General features: G+C 37.3%; 1 non-coding gene across 1 annotated transcript; it reads left to right on the top strand.

The window, feature by feature from the left end:
- Positions 1-3,625: 3,625 nt before the first annotated feature.
- Positions 3,626-3,733, top strand: LOC112781512 (small nucleolar RNA R71). The gene has a single exon (XR_003192287.1). It is a non-coding gene; the product is annotated as a small nucleolar RNA R71 (small nucleolar RNA).
- Positions 3,734-19,224: the final 15,491 nt, after the last annotated feature.

Here is a 19,224-nt window from a genome sequence, read left to right as displayed (position 1 = left end):
CGCTTTTTAGCTTGTCTCTTTGATGCTTAGAAAAGTTTGGAGGAAAGGTGCGGCTAACTAGATAATTAGCTACAGGTGCATACCAAGGGATTACCTCAGATACTGCTTGCAGGTTATCAAATGGGAAATTATCAGCTATAGGAGTGGGGTCATCTGTAATGTGCTCGAGGCGACTCAAATGGTCTGCCACTAAATTCTGGTTACCACTCCTATCCTTAATTTCTAAATCAAATTCTTGTAATAGCAGTATCCAATGTATAAGCCTTGGTTTGGACTCCTTTTTAGCTAATAGATACTTTAGAGCTGCGTGGTCTGAGTACACTACTACCTTCGTACCAAGTAAATAGGCTCGGAATTTATCTAGAGCAAAAACAATAGCAAGAAGCTCTTTCTCAGTAGTCGTGTAATTGGACTGTGTGGCATCTAGAGTTTTAGACGCATAAGCAATAACAAAAGGATCCTTACCTTCACGCTGAGCCAATGCTGCTCCTACTGCATGGTTGGAAGCGTCGCACATTATTTCGAATGGCTGGCTCCAGTCCGGTCCTCTCACAATTGGAGCTTAAGTTAGGGCGGTCTTCAGCTTATCAAACGCTTGTTTGCAATCTTCACTGAACTCGAACTCAATATCCTTCTGCAGTAGTCTGGATAAGGGAAGTGCTACCTTACTGAAGTCCTTAATGAATCTCCTGTAAAAACCTGCATGGCCAAGGAACGAGCGGACTTCCCTCACAGAAGAGGGGTAAGGTAAACTAGAAATAACATCCACCTTTGCTGGATCTACAGAAATGCCAGTATTAGACACAACATGTCCTAGTACAATCCCTTGTTTAACCATAAAGTGACATTTTTCAAAATTTAATACAAGGTTTGTATTGACACATCTATCTAATACTCTAGATAATCCATCTAAGCAAAGGCTAAAGGAATCGCCATAAACACTAAAATCATCCATAAAAACTTCCATACAGTCCTCAATAAGATCAGAGAAAAGACTCATCATGCACTTTTGGAAGGTAGCTGGTGCATTGCACAAGCCAAAGGACATTCTCTTGTAAGCATAAGTCCCAAAAGGACATGTAAAAGTAGTCTTTTCCTGATCCTCAGGAGCTATATGAATCTGGAAATAACCTGTGTAACCATCTAAAAAGCAATAATGTGATTTACCTGACAGGCGATCCAGCATTTGATCAATGAATGGAAGAGGATAGTGATCCTTACGGGTTGCTTGGTTGAGGCGTCTGTAATCAATGCAGACCCTCCAAGCGTTCTGTACTCTGGTTGCTATGAGCTCTCCATGCTCATTCTTCACTGTAGTGCCTCCAGACTTCTTTGGCACCACTTGTACTGGGCTTACCCATTCACTATCTGAGATGGGATAGATGATATCTGCCTCCAGTAGTCTGGTCATTTCCTTCTTGACAACCTCTAAGATAGTGGGGTTCAGTCTTCTCTGGGGTTGACGAACGGGCCTTGCTCCCTCTTCTAAAAATATTCTGTGCTGACATACTTGAAGGTTGATGCCTACTATATCCGCCAAACTCCACCCAATTGCCTTCTTGTGCCTCCTCAGCACACTAAGTAACTGCTCTTCTTGTTGAGAAGTGAGTTCCCTTGCAATGATAACTGGACACTTTTGCTTGTCCTCAAGGTAAGCATATTTGAGGTGTGGAGGAAGGGGTTTCAACTCCAACTTCTGCTCATGGTCAGGCTCTGGATTGTCTGAAGCTGGTGAAAATGGCGAAGTGCCATCATTGTCGTTCAAGAGTGTCCCCACACTCGGACCTTGTCCAGTGTGCTTCTCTTCTAACTCCTCCTGGTGAACTTTAGCTACGGTTTCGTCAATGATGTCACACTGGAAGATAGAATGATCTTCTGGAGGGTGCTTCATAACTCCATTCAGATTGAAACTTACTAATCAGCCATCTATTTCAAAAGAGTATGTTCCTGAAAAAGCATCCAATTTGAACTTTGATGTCTTCAGGAAAGGTCTTCCAAGTAGGATTGATGACGGCTTCTCTGAGTCATTTTGGGGCATCTCCAGAATATAAAAATCAGTGGGGAATGTGAGCCCCTTAATGCCCACTAATACATCTTCAGCAACTCCAACCACTATAATAATGCTTTTATCTGCTAACACAAAACGAGCTGCCGACCTTTTTAAGGGAGGAAGCCTCAAAATATCATATATAGACAAAGGCATTATACTCACACATGCTCCTAAATCACACATGCAGTCAGAAATTATCACACCACCAATAGTACAATTAACCATACAAGGACCTGGGTCACTACACTTCTTAGGTAAACCACCCATTAAAGCAGATATGGAACTACCTAAAGGTATAGTTTCTAATTCCTTAATTTTGTCTTTATGTATACATAAATCTTTTAGAAACTTTGCATATTTAGGTACCTGTTGAATAACATCAAAAAAAGGAACAGTTACCTCAACCTTTTTGAATATCTCTACCATTTTGGGATCAGGTTCCAGCTGCTTCCAGGGCTTCCTTGCAAGTTGTGAAAATGGAATAGGAGTGGTGTCTTCTGCAGTGTCTGTGCCTTTTGATGCTTCCTCCTATGGCTGAACTTCTTCTTTTTCAGCTATGTCCTGTATGTCTTCTTCCTCTTCAACATCTTCTATTTCCACTACCTCTTCAGCTGAGGTGTGTTCTGGTGGGCTTGGCTCCTCCTGGTTCCTCTCCTGCAGTATGGTTCCGGACTTTAGGGTGATGGCATTAATGCCACCCTTTGGATTGGGTAATGGTTGAGAGGGAATTCTACTGGAGCTCAAAGGCTGGTTATTGGAGTTATTTATTGATCCAATCTGTGAGACAAGAGCTTGCAAAGTAGCGTTCAGACCATTTAGAGTGGTATTAATGTTATTTTCCATGGTCTGTTGTCTCCGATCAATAGATTGTAGTAAATCATCATTAGAAGATGAGGAAGGATAAGTAATTTGAGAGGTCTACTGTTGGGTATTCTGTGGTCCTTGGGATTGTCTCAGGTGAGGTGCTCTGTAAGGCTGGTTCGGGTTCTGCTGCCTGTTGTTGTTATTATTCCACCTCTGATTTCCCTGATTGTCTCTGCCTCCTCTGTTATTGTTGTTGTCCCTCCAATTATGGTTAGAATTGTCCTACCATCCATGGTTGTAATTGCCACCTTGATTGTACCCTTGGTTGCGGCGGTCATAGAAGTTATGAGTGGCTACCACGGTGTTGTCTTCCTGCTGGAGCTGCGGACATTCATCAGTATAGTAGCTATAATCAGCACAGATTCCGCAAACTCTCTACGGGACTAACTGTTGGTTTTGCTGTGGTGGAGAAGGTTGAGCTTGCTGAACTTGTTGTTGATTCAATTGCATCTGCTTCAGCAAGTTGGTCATTTCACAGATACTCTGAGTTAGAGCAACAGTCTCTCTGCTAGAGGATACTTCTGCAACGACTTTTGAACGGCCTTGTTTCTGCCTGTGATTTCGAGTAGATTCAGCTAAGTCACTGATCAATTGCCATGCCTCATCAGTGGTCTTGTACTTTTTCATAGACCCATTGCTAGCACTTTCCAATGTGGTCTTATCTTGGGGCCTCATGCCCTGTGTGACGTAACCGAGTAATACTATCTTGTCAATCATATGGTGGGGGCATGCTTCCAGAAGATTATTGAAGCACTCCCAGTATTCATAGAGAGTCTCAGATTCATCCTGAACAATCATGGAAATGTCTTTCCTCAGTTTATCAGTATCTTCAGCTGGAAAGAATTTTTCCAAGAATTCTCTTCTCAGTGTATCCCAGTTGGATACAGTTGCTGCTGTTGAGTGTAATACCACTCTCTTGCCTTCCCCTCAAGAGAAAATGGGAAAGCTTTCAGCAAAATTGAAGTTTCATCTGCACCATCATGCTTGACAGTAGAATAGGCTGCTTGGAAATCTCTCAGGTGCTTGATAGGCTCTTGAGAAGGCAAGCCATGAAACTTGGGCATCAAATTGAGTAGTGCGGTCTTTATTTTAAAGTCTGTAGCCACCGCTGGGTGATGCGCTTGAAATGGTTGCATTGTAAAATCAGGGGCTCTAGCCTCCTGGATAGTAACTCTCCTAGCTGCAGCCATGTTACCTGCACGTAAATCAACTAAATCAGTAAAACGGGGACTGGTTTCTTTCTCAAGTGACGTTTCAGATCCGCCTTCAGAGAGGACTAACCAACGCCGAGCTTGCCTTATTCGTGAAATAGTTCTTTCAATCTCAGGATCGAATACTGGCAAGTTTGGATCAGGAAGTGAACGCGTCATCTAATGAAAGAAACAAGCAGCTCATAGTAGCAAAATAAAATAAAATGCAAATAAATAAAATCCAATCAATAACTTTAGCACTCTATTGCAACTCCCCGGCAATGGCGCCAAAAATTGACGTGGCGTAAATTGGCAAGTCAAGAATTGTTATGAGATATGCGTTGCAAGTATAGTTCTTAACCAACCAGAAATCCGCTTATCAATTTAGAAGGGTTGTCACAAAAATTAAAATTAAAATACTGGGAGTATGAATCCCAGGTCGTCTCCCAACGAGTTGCAGAAAGGTGTGCTATTTTATTAATAAGATATTTTCAAAAAGAGTTTGAGTTGAATAAACAGGAAATTAAATTGGGGAAATTAAGTAATTTAAATGAAAGCATTGACTGGGAGTAGATTAGTTAGAAGCCCTATTCTTGTTGCAGTACTCTCAAGATTAATTGATAAATGAAGGTTGTTCTGTTTAGTTATCCTTTACTAGGTAAGGGAAAGTCAAACAAGTTGGAATGCTGTTTCTATTCACAAGTCCCAATTCGCTTACTTGGAAGGACTGGCGTTAGTGACTAGATGGCAATCCAACAATAAACCCAATTACAATTTCTCTTTTAAGCATTCCAACTCAAGGGTTTCTTTCAATCAACTCCCCATCAAGTTAGGGAACTACTCGCTCATTGTGAATGTAGAACTCATAACATAGGAAAGGAAATTAAAGAAAAACATGATAAATAAAACTCAAAGGAATCAATTAAAAATAAAAGTAACTCTTTTATTAATAAATTCTAAAATAATCCAATAATAAAATTGAGTAAATTAAAGGACATGGAAGAGTAAAGCCAAGTAAAGAAAACGAACTAGAATGACGAAGTCTTGATGAGGTAATAACTCTTCTCAATATCCCAATGCAAAGAGCAATAGAAATAAAAATCCTAAGAACTATGAATGTGTGTAGAGAAAACCTAGAGGAGGAGTAAAAACTAGATCTAAAAACTAAAACTGTGTAGAATAAATGTTATTTTGGTTTCTGCATGTTCTCTGGCTCTAGTCTGCTTTTCTGGGCCGAAAACTAGGTCAAAACAGGACCCAAAATCGCCCCCAGCGAATTCTGCAGATTATGCAGATCGCGCATGTCACGCAATCGCGTCATTCATGTGGACGTGTCATTCGGCATTTTGCTTTGCCACGCGGGCGCGTCGTCCACGCCTCCGCGTCACTTGTGCTATTCCAATCCGCGCGGTCGCGTTAGCCATGCGGCCGCGCACTGCGATTTCCTCTCTTCCGCGCGGTCGCGTGAGCCATGCGGCCGCGTCACTTTTCGCTGGTCATCTCCTTAATTTCTTGTGTTCCTTCTATTTTTTGCAAGCTTCCTTTCCAATCTCCAACTCATTCATGCCCTATATAGCCTAAAACACTTAACACACAGATCACGGCATCGAATAGAATAAAGGAGAATTAAAATACATAATTAAAAGTCTCTAGGACGCAAGTTTTCAATCATGTAATAATTTTAGGAAGGAAATATAAATTCATGCTAATCATATGAATAAGTGGGTAAGGATCATGATAAAACCACACAATTAAACACATTATAAATCATAAAATAGTGGTTTATCAATGACCGCTGTTGGATGCCACTTCTCCCTCGTTGGATGACCAAGCTTCCAAGCCTCAATTTCTTCACTTTTTGGTCTCAAAAGCATGTCAATCAAAGCGTAACCTTAACTTCAAAGTGTATTCTTGGCTTGAAAGTGTGTCCTAGGCTCTTTTTGCTCCTCTTGGGTCTTGTTTTGCTTAGTTTATCTTCAAAATCTCATAAAACACATTATTCAAGGTATTAAACATACTTTCTACTAATCTATGAATTTATTACTAAAAGAAAACAAAAACTATTGCAATTTAAATGAAATTCATAAAAGAAAACTACAAATGATGCAAATGCATAACAACACCAAATTTAAAATATTGTTTGTCCTCAAGCAAAGAAAGATTTAGAGACAAGTGAATTAAGAAAGAATTGAATTGATTGAGCAAGAATTGAGTCAATCTTTGAAGGTTTGTATCCATCTTAGTCAATGGGATTAATTAAGCATGGTGGTTATGATTGAACTTTTCTTCCTGGATGAATTTTGAAACCTTAAAATCTTAAGAATGATGACTTCCCTTAAACTTAGGCTTAAATGAAACTATGAGACTTCATTATTGCATTTGCATGATCCTTGAACCAAGTTCTTGTATTTTATTTTAAAGAGAATTTTCAATCCATTCAATTTTAGGTGTTTTGTCTCAAGGAAACTTTTGATAATAAGCTTTCAATCGGTAATCCCAAACTAATTGGTTTAAATTACTAGGTGATGAGGCACCCCAAAGGATTTAAACACTCAAATCTCTCCTTGACACGTCTACACCATAAGCATATAACCAGGGATTACTTCCACACATTGGTGTCCAGAACCTCTTTGGATTTCTAAATATTTTGTCGTAAGGTAGCTCTTGATTGTGGACTTTCAATCGATAATCCTGAGTTAGTTCACTCAAGTTATCAAGTGATGAAGCACCCCTTGGATTTACTTATGCAAGCCTTTCTTGAACACAAACACCATAGACACAAAACTGGATCCTTGGTCATTGATGTTCAGAACTTTATTATTTGTTAATCCTCCCCCCTCCCCTTTTTTCTTTTTCATTACTTCCTAATTTTTACTTCTCTCATTTATTTTCTTTTCCTTTTGGTTTTCATGGAAAGGATCTTTTTGAGTTAGAAGTCTCACAAGTATCAATCTAAACCTATGTTCAAGAAAATCATTCTATCACTAACCATTGTTCATAATTCACTACTTTTCACAAATCATAACCATAACTCATATACCACCATTTTCTTTTAGATGATTTATTTGTTCTTTATAGATTAAACTCAATTATTTTTCTTCCATAGACAATTAATTTATTCAATTCAAATTCAAATTACTCTAGGACATGCATAACAACTTCAAGTAAGGCATAGACTAGTCAACAATAGAGAAGATAACCAAACAGAACAAGAACATAATTGAAATTGCAATAAAACAGCAAATAGTTAAGGAGCAACACAACCTCTTGGGCCCAAATTCTTTACTAATAATCCTCATCATTGTTTGGCTCAGTATGTCTTGATTCCCAGACATTTGGTGTCTTTGATTTCCAGAATCCTTGCTCTTCCATTCCTTTTCGCACTCTCTCTTCATGAATGATTCGAACTCCTCTCATTTCTTGCACAAGTTTCTTTACTATTCTTGGGTACGGTGGTAAAGTTGGATGCGCTTGTTCGAATCCCGTACACAGGTAATCTAACTGTGCTTGAGCATTAATTTCATCTTCTGGTCTATTCCCATATCTGCATTCCTCTAGAGCTCTAAACTCCCTAAACTTCCTTTATTGTTGATTTTGTACCTCAAGTAACTATTGAATTTGTGCTTGTTGTTTCCTTTGATATTGGAGTTTTTGTTCTAGAAACTGGACTTGTTGTTCTTGAAACCTTAATTGTTGGTAAAAAATGCCTTGCAAAGTTCTTTGAAGCTCTTCCTAATTAAATTGAGTTCCTTCTTGAGCTTGTTGCAATGCTTGGCTTGAACCTTCCTAAAATTGTTGAAATTGAGGCAATTGGGGGTTGAAATAATGATGGATGACTCTGTTAAAGTGATGACTCAAGAAATTGTGGCTCTTCCTCCTCATGCACTTCTTGTATTTGCTGATGAGGTGCTGTTCTCACCTTTTCTATTGATTTCTTTGTGATTGGTCTCTCTGATGGGATGGAAATATCATCTTTAATGCATACTCCAGCCTCTTCATAAATGCGCTGGATAACATTTGAAAAATCCAACAGAGAGCTTGAAACTGAAGTTGAGGATAGGTGATAAATTTTATTTGGTATTATTTTATCTACTCTCACCTCTGCTCCAATCATGATACAGTGAACCATCATAGCCCTTTCTTTTATAAGTTCAAACCTGTTGCTAGTGGGTGTGATTGAATAGTGAATGAATTCCATCCACCCTATAGCTTCTGGTTTAAGATCACTTCTTCTCAGATGAACTATTCTTCCATGAATGTTTCTCAGAGCTCCAAGTAAACCAATTCCCTTACAACATCATCATATATCTGATTGTCATTTTTTCTCATGGAAAGGCATTTCATAAGGTACAGAAGCTAAAATTCTCAGCTTAAGAATTCTCCTTATGCTTGCTGGGCTAAAATCTATTACCTTGCCCCTTACAAAGCTTTTAAATGTGAGAGGTTTTATTCACCCTTGTTTGCTCATCAGTGAGCCAAACGTTTGCCATGAATTCTTGAACCAAGATTTGGCCCACCTTTGGTCTTGGGTTAGTTAACTCCTGCTATTCTCACCTCATTATTTGTTCTTATATCTCTGGGTATTCATATTCATTGAGGTTGAAAGAAACTTTAACAATCACTTTTTTACCATATGTCTAGTTGTAGAACCTTTCTTCCTTCTCTAAAAAAGAGAATCTGTTTGAATCAAATGAAGGAGTGACCGGCTCCTTTCCCTTCCTTATGGACATCTTTGGTGCCATTGCCTCTGATGATATAAAAGTGCTGAGCTTGCTCACTGAAAGAATGAAAGTCTCGCGCGATCTAGAATTTTCACAATAAATTCGCGTTGTAAGTATAGCTTCTAGACCGACAAGAATTCCTTTCTTACAAAAGTTTTGTTTGTCACTTAAGCAAACCCAATAAAAATAAATAACCGAAGTATTCAAACCTCGGGTCGTCTTCTCAAAAAATTGCAGGGAAGTATGATTTATTATTGGTTATGGAAAAAGGTATATTTTTGGGTTTTTGAAAGGATGAACAAGGAAAATAAATTGCAGGGAATTAAATCAATAGCAAAGAAAACTCTTGGCAAGGTATGAAAACTGGGAGTCCTATCCTAGTTATCCTTATCAATGGTGATGAGAATTATATTTTTGCTCCCACTCAGTCAACCTCTAACTATGAAGGTAAGTCAAGTGGATAAATCAATTTAACACCTAAAGTCCTAGTCAACTCCTAAGGAAAGACTAGAGTTATAGGAATCTAAATCAATCAGCAAAGATATCAATTATCAATCATGATGAGTTTGACAACTCAAGAGTTACCAATTAATCAACCAAAGCAAAAAGGGGAAAATCTAAATTATTTATATAAATAAAGGAAAGCAATCATAATTATGAAATACCTCAAATTATATTAAATAGAAAATCAATCTAAACATAAAGAGTTCATAAACTAAATTGAGAAAATAAATAAAAGGAACATTGAACCTGGAACTCAAAAGAAATTGTAAGTTGAAATAATAAGAAATCATAAATCCTTTAAGAGGAATCCTAATCCTAAATCCTAAGAGAGATGGGAGAGCCTTTCTCTCTCTCTAAAACTACATTTAAAACTAAAAATTATGAATTATGAGCTGATATCCTGAGTCTCTGCATGTTCCCTGACTTTAATCTGTGTTTATGGGCCGAAAATTGGGTCAAAACGCAGCCCGAAATCGCCCACAGCGTATTCTGTTATTTCTGCAGATCTCGCAGGTCATGCGTACGTGTCGTCCACGCGTGCGCGTCATTCAGCGTTTTTCCTTGCCACGCGTACGCGTTGTTCACACGTTCGCGTCACTTGTGTGGATTCAAATCCAAGCTTTTGCGTCAGGCACGCGAACGCGTCACTGCGCTTTCTCCATTTTTGCGCGGTAGCGTGAGCCATGCGTCCGCGTCGATTCTCGCTGGTCATCTCCTTAATTTCTTGTTCTCCTTCCATTTTTGCAAGCTTCCTCTCCATTCTCTAAGCCATTCCTGCCTTATAAAGCCTAAAACACTTAACGCACATATCACGACATCGAATGGTATAAAGGAAAAATTAAAATACACAATTTAAAGCTTTAGGAAGCAAGTTTTCAATCATAGAATAAATCCAGGAAGGAATTGTAAAACCATGCAAATCATATGAATAAGTGGGTGAAAAGCTGATGAAAACCACTCAAATTAGCACAAGATAAACCATAAAATAGTGGTTTATCAACCTCCCCACACTTAAACATTAGCATGTCCTCATGCTAAGCTCAAGGAGATAAAGAGAATGAATAAGGGAAAGTGAGACTCATGAAATGCAACCTAAATATAAATGCAACTATATGCTAAAATGATTCTATCTACTTAGTTAAAAGTAGACAAGTTCTCCAAGACAAATACAAACCAATTTCCACCAATCTGAATCGTACAATAAAAAGCAAGTAAACTTGTAAGAAGATAGCTCATGAAAGCAGGGAACATAGAATTAAGCATTGAACCCTCCTTGGTGGTGTATATGCACTCTAGTCTCTCTAGTGTATAGGATAATCACTCTACTCTTCTCTAATCATGCTTTCTAAACTTTGTTCTTCATCTAACCAATCAACAAAAATTTAGTGTACCAATGCAAACATCATGAGGTCTTTTCAAGGTTGTAATGGGGCTAAAGGTAAAGGTGAGAGTATATATATGGCTAAGTGAGTTATAAATTAAATCTTGATTATCCTAAGCTCTCACCTATATACACACTCTATATACTTTTAAATTCATGCCTTGCTACCCAAAATTCTCACTTTTTCATCACATACTCATGTACCAAATTCTTCTTTAATTTTTATTACATGTGCATTGATCTTTTATTAAACTTAACATTGGGGTAATTTTGTCCCCTTATTTATTTACTTATTTATTGAATTTTTTTTTTGGATTTTTTTTCTTTTTCTCTTTTTCTCTTTCTTTTTTTTTGAAAAATAAACATAACTTATCAATGCACATGGATTTTTAATTTTTCTGGTCTCACATGAGTAGGTACCCAAATTTCCAATATTTTATCAAAGTAAAAACATAACACATTCCCTTATTAACCCATGTTCCCACAGTTTTCCCACACTTAGTTGTTACACCATCTCTATCTTAAGCTAACCAAAGATTCAATTGGGGTATTTAATTATTTTTTCGTTTAAGGTTAGTGATGTGGTAAAATATAGAACAAATGGGGATTAATAGGCTCAAAGTGGCTAACAAAGGTAATTGAAAGGGTAGGCTTATTTGGGATAAGTGAGCAAAAATTAAATAATGGCCTCAATCATATGCAATCATGTAAATACACTAAATATTGAACATATAGAATGGAACAAAGCAAAGATTGCAATCATAGGGAAGAAAAAACACAAGAATAAAATATTATGGTTAAATAATGTAACCATATAAATAAGCTCAAAGTCTCACAGGTTGTGTGTTCTTTGGCTCAAAAACCATGTTCCAAATACAACTTCAAACAAATTTAACACAAAAGATTTTAATTAATTATTATTTTTTTAATTTAATTTAAATTAGTGAAAATTTTCAAAAATAGGGTCTTAAAAGAAATTTATTACTTTAACCAAGTAGTAACTAAATGCATAAAATCAAACAAATATGCAAATGCAACAACTAATTTAACAAAGAAAATTAAACATTGGTGTTAAAATATGAAGTAACTAACCCATGGAAGTCGGTATCGACCTCCCCACACTTAAAGATTGCACCGTCCTCGGTGCATGCTTAGATGTACAAGTGGACAGGTGGCTCCGCAGCTAGTGCTCTTTTTGTTCCTTTCCTTGCCGGTGGCCTGGGAGTCGCTTTCTCTTTACCCTTCTTGGTGGCCATCCTAAAAAGGAAAAGGAAAGTAATATGTAAAGGTAAGAGTTCGAGCAAGGAAGGGAACATAACAAATGATAATCAATGCACGGTAAAGAAGGATGTCGTGGGTGACGCGGACGCGTGGGAGGCTATTTTTCCATATGACGCGGACGCGTTAGCGACGCGGTCGTGTGAGCGTATTTGTGCCAAAGGCACGCCTCCAGCCACACTTTCGCGTGACTCTCTGTTCAATTTTCTTTTCTTTCCAATGCACTGGTGACGCGGACGCGTCGGCGACGCCGTTGCGTCGTGTGCGATTTTTTTTATAATAATGCAGTATGCAGAATGCAATGCTAATATGTATGTTATGCATGATTCCAGGTCCAATCAAAACTAAAAAACAAACAAAACAGACTAGAATTAAAACTGAAAAAGGGACGATCATACCATGGTGGGTTGTCTCCCACCTAGCACTTTTAGTTAAAGTCCTTAAGTTGGACATTTGGTGAGCTCCTTATTATGGTGGCTTGTGCTTGTACTGATCCTTGAATCCCCACCAATGTTTGTAATTCTAATGGCCTCCGGGATCCCAAACTAGGCGCAGAAAGCCTTCAAGCAGGTTGAAGCAAGTGACAAGGCCCCAAGAGTGTTGATTTCTAGAATGAATTCCGGGGTCCCAAACCTTGCTTTTGCACCCGTCTTTGCCTTGATTATCATTATTCCGATCGGGTGACATGCAGTGTAAATTCTCATTGAGACATCCAAATAGTTTCCTAGACCCATTCAATTGAGAATTGTACCAACCCTTGTACTTCAATTTGGAGCATGCAACCATATTGAACCTTGCATGACAACTCTTACCACTAACCATCTCCCTCTTACTCTTATAGCCATAAAGAGCTCTAAGCTGACCATCTGTTTCAAGTAAAGCATATTCAAGTGAGCTAATTAAGTTTAGAGATGAGAGATTTATCCACTTTAATGAAGGGATGGATGGTGATGGCTTTGGGGGAGAGGTCTCCAACAGCTTTGGCAAGGTGATTCCAGCTCCATTCCCTTGAGCTCTTCTTTGACAACTTCCACCTCCTTGCAAGCTTCTTCAATTTCAACCTCTTCCTCTTGGTAGCTTTCTTCTAATTCAATCTCTTCTTCATTGTTCACCAAGGGCAGGGGAGGTTATGCTTCTTCTTCTTTAATCTCTATGTCAATTCTAATGGGAGAGGATTCAATTGCAGATATGAATTTATCAATGATTGAATCCATCTCTTGATCAACCTCTTCAAAGTCTTCAACCATGATATGCCTTGGAGGTTGTACACCCTCCTCAACATCAATTTCAAACATCTTTGAAGGAGGCTTTATAACTTGACTTTCCCATAGGGGTTCAGCATCTCCTAAGTCTTCAACCACTTCTTCCTCTTCAATAATTACAGCTTCCTCCACTTATTCCAGTACAAAGTCATGCTCCATACTGTCCATTGGAGTTTCTAGTATCTCCTTCATGCTACGTTCTTCATTAGATTACCCACATGAAGCCATGGGGGTTCCTTGAGTGTCCGAACATCGGGAAGGTAGTCTATTTATCGCTTGATTCAATTGGTGAACTGTGGCATGAAAATTTTCAAATGTTTCCTTGAGTTTCTCCCTTGATTCTTGGGGTGATAGATATGGACATGGTGCATAGGGAGGTGGTGGTTCTTGGGAGTAATTGGGTTGGAATTGGGGTGGATAAGGGTTAGGGTCATATGGAGGTGAATGGTGGTAGTTGGCTTGTGAGTGTGGTGGTTCAAAGCTGCGTTGAGGAGGTAGTTCATAGGCATATGATGGGGCTTGTTGGTAATTACAAGAAGGTCCACCATAACTATTGTCTTGACATGCATTGTGGAATGGTCGTGGTCCATGGTATCTTGGAGGGTGTTATTGCCTAAAGGGTTGATCAGATCCTCGTGGCTCCTTCCATCTCTTATTGTTTTGACCTTGATGCATGTTCCTGTTATAATTTCCATTCCTTGCAACAGCATTAGAACTAAACTCAAAGCGAGATGGGTGAGAATTCATGGTAACTAATAAAAATTAAAAATAAAAATAAAAACAAATAAACAGGTAAAATAAAATAAAATAAATAAGAGAAAAGGTTTGAAAAAGATTTGATTTTAAGATTAGAAAAAAAAAAGATAAGTTAGGCGAGAGAAGATAAGTTTTTAAATTAAGAGGTTTTGAAATTTAAATTTTTGAATTTGAAAATTAAATTTTGAATTTTAAATTTTGAATTTTTGAAATTTGAAATTTGAAATCTGAAATAAGATAAGATAAGATTTTGAAAAAGATATGATTTTTTTGAAAAAGATTTGAATTTTGAAATTTAAAACTAAGATAAGATAAGATAAAAATTTTAAAATAAGAATCTGAATTTTTTTTAAAAATAAAAACAAATAAACAGGCAAAAAGCAAATATTTACAATAACCAATAATAAGGCACACGTTTGCAATTCCCCGGCAACGACGCCATTTTGAAAGAACGAAACTCTCGCGTGATCTAGAATTTTCACAATAAATTTGCGTTGTAAGTATAGCTTCTAGACCGACAAGAATTCCTTTCTTACAAAAGTTTTGTTTGTCACTTAAGCAAACCCAATAAAAATAAATAACCGAAGTATTCAAACCTCGGGTCGTCTTCTCAAGGAATTGCAGGGAAGTATGATTTATTATTGGTTATGGAAAAAGGTATATTTTTGGGTTTTTGAAAGGTTGAACAAGGAAAATAGATTACAGGGAATTAAATCAATAGCAAAGAAAACTCTTGGCAAGGTACGAAAACTGGGAGTCCTATCCTAGTTATCCTTATCAATGGTGATGAGAATTATATTTTTGCTCCCACTTAGTCAACCTCTAACTATGAAGGTAAGTCAAGTGGATAAATCAATTTAACACCTAAAGTCCTAGTCAACTCCTAAGGAAAGACTAGAGTTATAGGAATCTAAATCAATCAGCAAAGATATCAATTATCAATCATGATGATTTTGACAACTCAAGAGTTACCAATTAATTAACCAAAGCAAAAAGGAGAAAATCTAAATTATTTATATAAATAAAGGAAAGCAATCATAATTATGAAATACCTCAAATTATATTAAATAGAAAATTAATCTATAGAGTTCATAAACTAAATTGAGAAAATAAATAAAAGGAACATTGAACCTGGAACTCAAAAGAAATTGTAAGTTGAAATAATAAGAAATCATAAATCCTTTAAGAGGAATCCTAATCCTAAATCCTAAGAGAGAGGGGAGAGCCTCTCTCTCTCTCTCTCTAAAACTACATCTAAAACTAAAAATTATGAATTATGAGCTGATATCCTGAGTCTCTGCATGTTCCCTGACTTTAATATGTGTTTTTGGGCCGAAAACTGGGTTAAAACGCGGCCCGAAATTGCCCCCAGCGTATTCTGTTATTTCTGCAGATCGCGCAGGTCATGCGTACGCGTCGTCCACGCGTGCGCGTCATTCAGCGTTTTTCCTTGCCACGCGTACGCGTTGTTCACGCGTTCGTGTCACTTGTGTGGATTCAAATCCACGCGAACGCGTCACTGCGCTTTCTCCATTTTTACGCGGTAGCGTGAGCCATGCGTCCGCGTCGATTCTCGTTGGTCATCTCCTTAATTTCTTGTGCTCCTTCTATTTTTGCAAGCTTCCTCTCCATTCTCTAAGCCATTCCTGCCTTATAAAGCCTGAAACACTTAACGCACAGACCACGGCATCGAATGGTATAAAGGAGAAATTAAAATACACAATTTAAAGCTTTAGGAAGTAAGTTTTCAACCATAGAATAAATCCAGGAAGGAATTGTAAAACCATGCAAATCATATGAATAAGTGGGTGAAAAGCTGATGAAAACCACTCAAATTAGCACAAGATAAACCATAAAATAGTGGTTTATCACTCATCCCATACCAAACTTAAGATATTGGCTTGTCCTCAAGCCAAAGATTGAACAGAGAGGTAAGAGTGTGTGAAGCTTGAAGCTAATAGTTCTATGTGATGAAAGAAAATAGAATTATTAAAAGAAAGAGAAAGTTAAGAACAGAGGCACAAATGGTTATGAATGGTGAAAGGAAGGGGAGTATTAGGATACAAAAGTGTCACGGGCGTATTCAAAGCAAGAAAAATGAAAGGCAAAGACTAGAAGCACTCTGGAAGAAAAGAGTTATGTGTGAAGCTGATGAACCACAATTTGATAGTTTATTTTATATTGAAATAAGTGGATTTTATGAACTTATCCTATATTTGTTCACTAAAATAGCATGGTTTTATGAATTCCTCATAAATGATGTTCAAGATTAAAAACATGCTTTTTAGGCCCTTAATTTGATAAATTTAATTCACTTTAATACCATTCGATGTCTTGATATATTTGTTGAGTGATTTCAAGCTTACAAGGCAAGGATGGATTGAAGGAAGTGAAGAAAAAGTATGCAAAAGTGGAGAATTCATGAAGAAATGGAGTTTGGAGAATTTCAGGGTTATGCGTACGCATGAATATCAAGTTGTGCGTATGCATGCCTCATGCGTACGCATTACTGCCAACACGTGACTTCACTTAAGTGAACATGTGGGTTACGATTTTAGGACTTTCTTGAGCCCAATCCAACTCATTTCTAAAGTATTTCAAGCCAAACTCAAGAAGGATCAAGGAAAGAGCAATTAGGATAGATTTTTATTATGTTTCAGGTTAGATTTCTAGAGAGAGAAGCTCTCTCTTTTCTCTAAAATTTAAGGCTTTAGGTTTATTTCTCTCTATAGATTTAAGTTTTGAACTTTCTTTGATTTAGTTTCATTTACAATTTCTTTTTCTAGCATCTTAATTCTCTTAGTTTATTTGTTAATTTCATCTATTTTGTTGCTTTCATGTTTGTGAACCCTTGTTAATTTTGATTTTATTTAATGGAATTTGATATTTTATGTTTCTTTGATGCTTGTTTGAGTTATTGTTATTATTTTCTTGCAATTGGTAGTTTAGATTTTATTATTCATACAATTTACCATTTTTTTCCTTTTATACATGTCAAGTGTTTAATAAAATTCCTCTTTTAGTTTTAGTGTAGTTTTTCATACTCTTAGCAGGGATTGGGGACTTAGATGACCTTGAGTCATTGATGTTCAATATTGATTTGTAATTTAGGGTTGTTAGTTGATTTGGTTTTCACTAACGCTAGTCTTTCATTAAGTTAATTAGTGAGTTGGCTAGGATTTGTGGATTGAAATCAATTATGTCCATTTGACTTTTCTCAATGTATATAGGTTGACTAAGTAGGATTAACTCTTCATAATTGCCATGTTTGTGGTCAATGAATAGGATAGAAACCTTGACTCTCAACCCTTGCCAAAACTCTTTTTAGTATTTGAATTTCATTTCCTTTACTTTAATTGCCTTTAGTTTAATTCCTTGCATGCTCATTTAATTTCTCGCTATTTATATTTCTTGTTTATTTTAACCAAAATCCCCGAGTTCCTTATAGCCAATAATTGAGCACTTGATTGCAATTCCAATGGAGAATGACCCAGGATTAACACTCCTGGTTATTTTGGTTTGTATTGTGACAATCTTGATTTAAACTTTGATTAGGGTCATTTGTTAGTTTGGAACTATGCTATTGATGAAGTAATTCTTTTTGAGAAATTCTAAACCGATGTTTGGCCCTTCATCAAGTTTTTGGCGCCATTGCTGGGGAGTTACAATGGTGTTATATTATTGGCTATTGTGAATATGTGAATATGTTAATAGTTTATTTTTTGGTTGTTTGCTTGTTTTTGTTAATAGTTAGAATTGTGTTTTTCTTGATTCTTGGTATTTTTTATTTTTATTTTCTATCATTTCTATGAATTCTCACCTTTTTGACTTGGAGTTTGGTTGTTACTATGTTGTAAGCAATGGTGATTTCAATGCCAGTTTGCATTTATGGGACGAAAAATTAATTGAGGGAAGAGTCACATGCTTATACACAACCTTCATGGCAACAACCTCCTCCACTTCACTATGAGCACAATCCTTCCTATGGTGCGTACCAATTCAATGGATATGGTAGATCTTCTTACGGTTATCAACCACCACCATATGCCTTTGAATCATACCCTCAACATAGTCCTCAACCACAACATTCTCAAGTCCTATTCTACCACCAAACACCTCCATATGAGCCTAACTCATATCCACCATGCCACAAACCTTATAGGCCTCATGAACAACCATATGAGCCACCCTTAGAACTACCACCCTTCTAACATCTATACCCTCAAAACCTTTTTGAATACATACCTCCATACACATCACCTCAACATTCTCACCAATATTAAACACCTTCTACATATGAAAACCTTCTCCCAATTGATGAGCCCTTTTTTCCCCACAACTCTCAAGGGAGAAAGCACTCCAAGTGTTCCTTCAAGAGCAAGAATAGTACCAAAAGAGGCAAAAGAACATTATGGCTACCTTAGTTGGAGCTCTATGTCACTTAGCTTCAATACATTCTTCCAATAATTCGAGCACTTCCATGGATAAAAGTGAAGAACCAACTTTAAGTGAAGCATGTGGAGTGGAAGAAAGCTTAGAACTTCAAGGAAAAGAAGAGGAGTTGAAGCATGAGTTGCAACAAGTGAAGGAGGTTGAGATCAAGGAATTGGAAGAAATGGTTGAAGAGGAGAAGTTGAACAAGGAAACAAGCTTGAGGAAGCTTGTAAAGAGGTGGAAATCATACAAGAGATGCAAAAGGGAGTGGAACTCACATTGCCAAAGCCATTGGAAACCTCTCCTTCTAAAGTCACCACACATTCCTTCATTTAAGTGGGTAAAACTCTTAACCTTAAGCTTTATTATCCTGCTTGAATATGGTTTGCTTGAAACAGATAATCAACTTAGGACTCTTTGTGGATTAGAGAGTAAGAGGGAGTTGGGTAGTGATTGAAAATATAATACAAGGCTCATTAAAGTTAAACCCCAAGGGTTGGTTTCCATGGTTGGGAAAATACCAAATTGAATGGATCTCGGAAGATGTTTGGGTGCTTAAGTGAGAATGTCAAGGTCTTGCCACCCGAATAGAATCATGATGATTAATTTGAAGATGGGTGTGAAAACAAGATTTGGAAGCATGAATTACAAGATGAAGATCAATTTTGGGAGCTCGGAGCTTGGTTCGACTTTCATCAAAGCTTGGAGCATTTACTTGGGAATCTTGAAGATCATTAGAAGTCCAAGCATTGGTGGAAGCTCAAGGATGAGTACAAGCACAAGC

This window comes from Arachis hypogaea, chromosome 19, assembly GCF_003086295.3.
Source record: "Arachis hypogaea cultivar Tifrunner chromosome 19, arahy.Tifrunner.gnm2.J5K5, whole genome shotgun sequence".
NCBI classification, from domain to species: domain Eukaryota; kingdom Viridiplantae; phylum Streptophyta; class Magnoliopsida; order Fabales; family Fabaceae; genus Arachis; species Arachis hypogaea.
This window is presented reverse-complemented; position numbering and strand designations above follow the sequence as displayed.